The sequence below is a fragment of the Bos indicus x Bos taurus genome, chromosome 11 (genome assembly GCF_003369695.1).
Source record: "Bos indicus x Bos taurus breed Angus x Brahman F1 hybrid chromosome 11, Bos_hybrid_MaternalHap_v2.0, whole genome shotgun sequence".
Lineage (NCBI taxonomy): Eukaryota > Metazoa > Chordata > Mammalia > Artiodactyla > Bovidae > Bos > Bos indicus x Bos taurus.
This window is the reverse complement of record NC_040086.1, coordinates 89134657-89144080: the sequence shown is the minus strand read 5'-3', so window position 1 is coordinate 89144080 and position 9424 is coordinate 89134657.

Here is a 9424-nt window from a genome sequence, read left to right as displayed (position 1 = left end):
TATTTTTAATAGAATTGAGTTCTTACTCAATTTTATTTTCCACATAGCTTCTGAAGGATTTTAAAACCAACGGGCATTCTTATACTTTAATGAGAACAGCCAGTTCTTGACAATTCACATGAAAAGATGAGAAGAGATTCAATGGTATCCTAAAAGCCTCAGTTAATTTGGAAAAAAAAAAAACACACCAGATTTGGGTTTTGAATTGTTTACAAATTTGATTACGAATGTGAGTACAACTCGTGTTCTGGGAATTCACTTTATCTAGAAAATATACATATAATAATAAAAACAAAAGTTCTCTGGGCAAACTCATTCCTGGAGGATCTGGGGAAATGAACAAAAAAGTGATTTATTATTTTAATCCGGGCCATCTCGGCTTGTCCTTGTCTGATTCTACCCTCAATTCCCATGTGTGAGTTTTTTCCACCCCAGCAAGCAATTTTCCCATATCAGCGTGATGTCCTGCTGCTGCTGCTGCTGCTAAGTCACTTCAGTCATGTCCGACTCTGTGTGACCCCATAGACAGCAGCCCTTCTGCTTCAGCTCAGTTCTGACACTCTTTACTTGGAGGTAGCATCAGACCCAAGTGGCACTAGTGGTAAAGAACTCGCCTGCCAATACAAGAGATATAAGAGACTCAGGTTCAATTCCTGGGTCAGGAAGATCCCCTGGAGGAAAGCATTGCAACCCACTCCAGTATTTCTGCCTGGAGAATCCAACGGACAGAGGAGCCTGGTGGGCTACAGTCCATGGGGTAGTAAAGAGTCAGATACGATAGCACAGCACACACCCAGCATCAGATCCTATGGGTTAGGGGCTCAGTACCACCAGAGGGCACCTTACTTCCCCATCCCCAGTACAGATGCCCATCACAACTGCAGGTTATCATCTGTGCTTCTCACTGACTGACCAGCTATGTCGAAGGGTCCAAGAACTCCCTCCTAGGGTTGGATTAATCTGCTAGATGAGCTCACAGAACTCAGAGAAACACCGTACTTACTAGGTTACCTGTTTATTATGAAAGGATGCAGTTTAGGAATAGCCGCTGGAAGAAAGAATTGCAGAGGGCGAGGTGTGGGGGAAGGGTACAAAGCATTCATGCCCTGTGGAGGGGCACCAGTCACTCTGAATCTGCACCTGTTCACCAACCCAGAGGCACTTTGAACCTGGTCCCTTTGGGTTTTATGGAGGACTCATTCTGTAGCATGACATCACTGGTCACTGGTGATTGCACTCCCCCTTCTGGAGGTCTGAGGTTGGGACTGAAAGTTCTAACGCTCCAATCTCATGCCCTGGCAATCACCCTCCACCATAGGTGGCCTAGAGCCTGCCCAAAGTCTGCTTTGTATCATAGTAAAAGACCTCTGTATTCATGTCACTGAGAGAAGCTGGGACCTGGGACCAGGAACCCTTTGTCCCCCTCCTGGAGGGCTTGCACTCGGACCAATGTCTCCTAGGGCAACAGGATGTGAAGAAACTAGAAGGGGCTAAAAGCAACTGTGACTTGCACAACTGGGGCAAACGACGGACACAATACACAAAGGCCAAAGTCCAGCTGCTGCTTCCGTAGCTGGGAGAAAACAGGAGTGTCCTGTGCGTGACCCCTGCAGGCAGCACCCCCAAGGGGTGCACTGCCCATCCAAGCCACCCCCTCCTTCCTGACCCACCCGTCTGCCCCCATCCTCATCCTATTTAAGAGACCAGCTCATCCCCTTTGGGGAGTGAACGAGGGAACTTGTTACTTGTCTTCACTCCCTCCTGCTGCAGCATGAGTCCCCGTAAAGCCCCACCTGAATTCCTCATCTGGCCTCTCAGCAATTTTTATCGACTAGAATCTTGGAACCCAGGGCAGTACCATCATCACTTAGGAAATTCCATGGGTTTTTGGAGCTCTGTACTAGGAAGGAGGGTGAAGACCAAATATTCATTTCTTATAAGAGTGCCAGAGAATTGATGCTTTTGAACTGTGGTGTTGGAGAAGACTCTTTGAGAGTCCCTTGGACAGCAAGGAGATCCAACCAGTCCATCCTAAAGGAAATCAGTCCTGAATATTCATTGGAAGGACTGATGCTGAAGCTGAAGCTCCAATACTTTGGCTACCTGATGTGAAGAGCTGACTCATTAGAAAAGACCCTGATGCTGGGAAAGATTGAAGGCAGGAGGAGACGGGGATGACAGAGGATAAGATGGTTGGATGGCATCACTGACTTGATGGACATGAGTTTGAGCAAGCTCCAGGAGTTGGTGATGGACAGGGAGGCCTGGCATGCTGCAGTCCATGGGGTTGCAAAGAGTCAGACATGACTGAAAGATTGAACTGAATTGATAAAGCATATCTCACCTTGAATCCCCATTTGTTCTGTGTCTGAGTAGACTGGCCTCTACTAGTCAATTCTTTCTTGGGGTTTGCTTTGTAGTGAACTTTGCTAGAACTCCTTCCCATAAGATGTTACAAGACATGTGTGTGTGTGTGTGTGTGTGTGTGTGTGTGTGTGTGTATGTGTGTGCGTGAAGGGGGAGCTGTGTATTTTTACAAGGTAAAAAATACACCTTGTCACTCCTTCCAGCATAACTCAGATGTCACTTGACTGCAGTCTTGTCTGCACCGCCCTGACCTGTGGCATGTCAGCTCTGGTGGCCTTATTAATTCACCACTGACTGGGGGCCCCGCAAACAACAGGCATTCATTTCTGAAGGCTGGAAGCCCAAGATCAAGGTGACAGCTGAGCCAGCTCCAGGTAATGAGTTCCTGCTGGCCTGCCCTCACGTGGCAGAGAGACTGCCAGTCAGTAACACTGGGGAGGGTGCCCAGGGCTCCAGGCTCTGAGAGGGGCTGCTCCCCATGCCTCTCCACTCCCAGGAGACCCCGACTCTGCATCTTTGGGTTTTGCTCGGTTGGTGTGTGCTTGTTTGCTGGAGTCTGTGGCACCTTCTCTTGATAAGATGTTGTGATTGTGTGTCTTCTTTCGGGGAAATGAGATAAGGCCTTACCCCGAGATCCTGTGATAACACGAGATTCTCAGAAATACAGCCTGATATCTAACATTCATCAACACATATGACATGGGAGAGGAAGGAAAAGGGGAGATAGAGAATTGATACAGATCTTCATACACATGCCAGAGGGCAGAAGAGGGAGAAGGAAGCTGAGTTCTTCCATCCTAACTTGGCGATCAGTCCCGTTGCCAGGGCCACAGACACGGAGAGTGCGGGGAGTTTGAGAGCTCAGGTCAGGCACCCACCCTGATCCAGACGGAGTCATGGAGGAGACACCAAAGCAACAGCCGGGAACCGAGTTCCAAAATATTAGAAGAGGACCCCAGACTGTCCAGGGATAGAGCACTTCACGGGATTGAATAAGCTCCTTAAAATAAAGTAGCTTTAAAAATCATAGCAGAGTAAGAGTTAAATACGAGGAGGTCAGGGCTTTTCAGGATGCACAGTGGTAAAGAACCCACCTGCCAATGCAGGAAACATGGGTTTGATCCTGGGTCGGGAAGATCCCCTGGAGAGGAGGGCAAGACAACCCACTCCAGTATCCTTGCCTGGAGAATCCCATGGACAGAAGAGCCTGGTGGGCTACAGAGAGTCCATGGGGTCACAAAGAGTCAGGCACGACTGAGCGACTAAGCATGCACTCACAAAGAAGTCAAATGGTTCTTGCTGCTGCTGCTGCTGCGTCGCTTCAGTCGTGTCCGACTCTGTGCGACCCCATAGACAGCAGCCCACCAGGCTCTCCGTCCCTGGGATTCTCCAGGCAAGAACACTGAAGTGGGTTGCCATTTCCTTCTCCAGTGCATGAAAGTGAAAAGTCAAAGTGAAGTCCCTTGGTCGTGTCCGACTCTGTGCGACCCCACGACCTCATGGACTGCAGCCTACCAGGCCCCTCTGTCCATGGGATTTTCCAGGCAAGAGTACTGGAGTGGGTTGCCATTGCGTTCTCCGAAATGGTTCTTAGAAGCAAACAAACAAAAGTCTCCAAAGGTCTCTCACCAGTGACATTACTGGTCACTGGTGATTGTACTCCCCCTTCTGGAGGTCTGAGGTTGGGACTGAAAGTTCTAACGCTCCAATCACATGACTGGGCGCCCTGGCAATCACCCTCCACCATAGGGGCCTTCCCACCTCCCACCAGTTCTATTCTTACTCCCAGGTTCCCCAGAACTGTCCATCCACAGGTGGTACCCAAGGCCCCGTGGATCCTGGCTCCCGGGACCCACTTCCACCCTCATTTCCAGTCCTCACCAAACCAGATGAACCTCCTGATGAGCCCTGGCTCCGTCGGTGTGGCTGTGCTGGGCTCCTCCCGCACGGCCCTGTGTCCAGGGGTCAGCCCCCCAGGGAAGCAGATCTGACACCTGGTGTTTGCTGGCAGGATGCTCTCCAAGGGGTTCCCAGGGAGAGTGGGGAGTAGAGGGCCTGGAATGAGGCTGAAGAGAGCTGCAGCTGCTGGGACTCTTCAGGACTGTCTGGAGTTAAGGCAGCTGGGCAGGCCTTTAATTCCCAGTGGACCAATGATCAGAAGCACTGCCTCCAGAAATCTGGCTGAGGTAGCCTCCTCTGGCAAAAGATGATTCCCAGGAAGTGAACTGTTGGTACCTGGCATGCCAGCAGCCCGGGGTGAGCCTCTGGTTCTGTAGGCAGGTCTGGTCAACAAACCACAGCATCAATCTGCCGAACCTCACCCAAGCCCTGTGCAGAGGACGGAGCAGCCATTCCGTGCACCCTCAGCCTATATTTTAATGACCTGTAAGACTTTACAGATGGCTTTCCTGGTGGTTCAGCTGGCAAAGAATCTGCCTGCCATGCAGGAGACCTGGGTTCAATCCCTGGGTTGGGAAGATCCCCTGGAGAAGGGAAAGGCTACCCACTCCAGTATTCTGGCCTGGAGAATTCAATGGACTGTATAGTCCATGGGGTCACAAACAGAATGGACATGTGGACACAACTGAGTGACTTACACAACAAAAAAAAAGACGTTACAGCACATGGTCACACCCCAGATAAAGGAGCTCCTCCTAATGTTGCCTTCTGCCTCTCTGATCCTCAGTTCCTTTCAGGTTTTCATGTTCACCGACAGCTGGCCATTTGCTTCAAACAGAGGTTCATCTAAGACTTGATGACTTACTTTCCTTCCCTGACACTGCGTTCTGACTTTCCCTAAGACCCAGGAGAGTGACTGTGACTCGACAGCTCAGTGGGTCCAGAAGCTGCCTATCAACGCAGGAGACGTAGGTTTGATCCCTGGGTGGGGAAGATCCCCTGGAGGAGGAAATGGCAACCCACTCCAGTATTCTTGCCTGGAGAATCCCCATGGACAGAGGAACCTGGTGGGCTACAGTCCATGGGGTCGTAAAGAGTTGGACATGACTTAGGGCTTCCCTCATAGCTGAGTTGGTAAAGAACCTGCCTGCAATGCAGGAGACTTGGTTTTGATTCCTGGGTCAGGAAGATCCCCTGGAGAAGGAAATGGCAACCCACTCCAGTATTCTTTCCTGGAGAATCCCCATGGACTGAGGAGCCTGGCAGGCTATAGTCCATGGGGTTGCAAGAGTTGGACACAACTGAGTGACTTTCACTACACGTCACTAGCGACTAAACAACAGCAAAAGCAGTATGGAGCAAATGCATGAGTAAGTATAGATTAGACTCCCATAGCTTAACACGGGCGTGTATGTCTCCTGGGAATTGTCCCCACAGGAGACAATCCAAGGACTCAGGCTGACCTCGCTGTAGAGTCCAACCATCGCAGTGGGTGGCTGTGTGGTTACTGTAATGGGGACCGGCCAGGCCAGTTAGAGGTCTTGAAATTCCTCTCTCTGTTTCAGCCCAGAAGTGACAGTCTTGCTGATTGTCTAGTGAACGAAACGAGTCACATGCCCCTTCTTAACTGCAAGGGGCTGGGACCTGTGCAGTAGCACATGGGTGTTCAGTGAGCATCAACTTTCTGCCCATAGTTAAGTTCATCTAATGTTGAATATAACTTAATCACTCCTTGAGAGTTGGGGAAACCTTTTAAAATTCTGTCAAGCCACAAGGGTCATATCCTATTGATTATTCCAGAAAAGCAATATAGTAAAACTGAATTGGCCAAGAACCTGCAGTAACAGCAAGTAACAGCACGGTGTATGTCACTAGTTGGCAGTGAACTTGGGAACTTCAAGGACCACTTTCAACCTCAATGTTTCTATGTGTGACATGAAAAGATGAGATGAAACTTTCTCTCTGGTCTAAATGTTTATGTAGCATCCATGGCCTTTGCATTGGAGCCACGTAGAAGGACAAGTTAGCAGAGAACACTAGAAGACAAGATACACCTATTTTATTCAACAAATATGTATTAAGTGCCCAGAACCTGTTCTTACTGTGCTGGGCTTAGTGGTGAATAAGAGAGAAAATGTCTCTATTTCCTGAGAGGTGTCTGGAAAATATTTTTGCTCTTTTACTAGCATGGAAATCTTATGAGCATATACTCTACGAACTTTAAAGAAGGCAATGGCAACCCACTCTAGTACTCTTGCCTGGAGAATCCCAGGGACAGAGCAGCCTGTTGGGTTGCTGTCTACGGGGTTGTACAGAGTCGGACATGGCTGATGTGACTTAGCAGCAGCAGCAGCAGCAGCTATGACCTTTGATGATGTTTTTATTTTTGTTATGAAATTATTCTCTAAATTGTAGTCACACATGGGCACTGTCTAGCTGTTTGTTTAGTGAGCTGGGGGGTGCTGAAACAAAATACTATTGGCCCAGTGGCTTAAACGATGGAAGTTTACTGTCTCACAGTTATGGAGGCTAGAAGTCTGAGATTAGGGGGCCAGCAAGGTTTGTTCCTCCTGAGGGCTGAGAGGAACCTGAAAGCTGTTCCAGGTCTTCTCCTAGCTTCCAGGGGTCAGGTGGAATCTTCGGTGATGCTTAATTTATCTCCAGAAATTAATTTATCTCCATCCCTTCATGTTCCCAGAGTGCCCCCTTTATGTATCTGTTTTGAAATTTACCCTTTGTTTTTTTAATATTTGTTTCTAACTTATTTATTCAGCTATGCCAGTTCTTAGTTGCACAACTCAGGATGAGTTGTGGCATGAAAACTCTTATTTATTTTTTTTTATGAAAACTCTTTGTTGTGGCTTGTGGTACCTAGTTCCCTGACCAGAGGTGGAACCCAGGCTCCCTGCATTGGGAGCATGGAGTCTTAGCCTCTGGACCCCCAGGGAAGTCCCTTGAAATTTACCCTTTGTGTGAAGACACCCGTCATAGTGGATTAGGGCCCACTCTTCTCCAGTACGTCCTCAGTTCAGTTCAGTTCAGTTGCTCGGTCGTGTCCGACTCTTTGCAACCCCGTGGACTGCAGCAAGCCAGGCCTCCCTGTCCATCACCAACTCCCGGAGTTTCTCAAACTGATGTTCATTGAGTCTATGTCCTCACTGAGTCAGAATGTCCTCATCTGAACTAATTCCATCTTCAAGGACCTTATTTCCATATGAGTTCATGTCAGGAGGTGGGGTAGGCTAACACTTTAACCTGTGAATCTGGAGACACAATTCACCCCTGAAAGTGCAAGTCGCTCAGTCGTGTCCGACTCTTTGCAACCCCATGGACTATACAGTCCATGGAATTCTCCAGGCCAGAATACTGGAGTGGATAGCCTTTCCCTTCTCCAGGGGATCTTCCCAACCCAGGGATTGAACCCAGGTCTCCTGCATTGCAGGCAGATTCTTTACCAGCTGAGCCACCAGGGAAGCCCAAGAATACTGGAGTGGGTAGCCTATCCCTTCTCCAGGGGATCTTCCCAACCTAGGAATTGAACCAGGGTCTCATGCACTGCAGGTGGATTCTTTACTGAATGAGCTATGAGGGAAGCCCAATTCACCCCTAGCAGCGCTCTTTCTACGTGTTTATAAGGATGAATTTCCCCCTTTCCATGTGTTATCTTTCCTAAATTTTATTTTTTCTTCCTTAAGAATTGTGGGCAGATTCTTTACCATCTGAGCCCACCAGCGAAGTCCTATGAAAGGCTGAGGGCAGGAGGAGAAGGGGGCAGTGGAGGATGAGATTGTTGGATGGCATCACCGACTCAATGGATATGTTACAGCAGACTTCGGGAGATAGTGAAGGACAGGGAAACCTGGCATGCTGCAGTCCATAGAATCGCAAAAAGTCAGACTCGACTTTGCAACTGAACAACAACAAGGCTGGGAAAGAAAGAGGGGAGGTGTTTGTGGGAATGGAGGCAGGGGTTGGACAAGAAAAGCTTTCCCAAGAGTCCCTGAGAGCAGCAGAGACTTTGCATCACTCTGAGAGGTGAGGAAACTTGCAGCTTTCTAGCCCACCTGGGAAGCTGGGCCCCTGGAAGAGAAACTGAGCGTAGCCTGCTTGGAAGGGACCCAGGACTCAGGGAAGGAGCTGCTAGATATACAGGGAGATGGGCTGAGCATGAAGGGTTACACCCTGGATCCCAACACCGTAAAACCCCCAGGGACCTGTGGGCCTCCAGGGAGAGACAATCAGAGCACTAGTTGACATTTAATTGCCTGCTTCTCTCCAGAAATAAGGAACTGAATTTAAGGCAATTTTAAAAATTAAAGAAATGTGAATGTTTTGGACTTTCAGAATGTGTGATTATGAACCCATGCAAACTCCACTGCCTGAAAAGGTTTAAACTTAAGCCACCGAATGAATCTTGATCTTCACTCAGTTTTGTAGCTAGAGAAGGAACTTCCTGATGGACTTCCATTTCTCCAGCCTCTGGACCATTTGCTGGGGCATTGACTCCCTGGCAACAACCTAGCACAAAACCTTGCCCTCAGTAGATAATCAACAAGGGGCTTCTTCAGAACGATGAGTCATGTTGCCTACAGGCACAAGCGCTTAGCAACAGTGGGTATTTTTAAAAATGAGCTTGACACAACAAACGTCTGGGTGAGACGGTTGACAGCCATGAGAGGAATGGACTGAAAATCAATCAGTGATGGGTGGATGTGACCTTGAGAGATGCAGGCAGCTCATTGGAGAGAACTAGGAAGGACACAGCTCAGGGCAGAGGACTCATCTACATTTACTGAGCACTTACTATGCCCAAGACCCTCTGGAAACTCAATAGAAAATTTACTTCATTTCTCATCTACAGACTCTTATGACCTAATAATCAGACAGTAAATATCCAAAACATGAAGTCTAACAGATGCCATGGAGACAAATGAACTATTACACAACTCCAGACATCTGGAGATGGGGAGCAGTGATGGGTTAGGAAGACTTCATAGAGAAAAGTCTTGAGACATGAAATTCAGGGCATGGCCTGCTGCAAACTGTGTTATCAATGATGATGTCGTCTTTCCCCGTCGCCCCAACAACAAGCAGGTTAACAAAGACAAACAAACATGGGAATGACCTCACACACACAGTCACACACAGTCACATCACT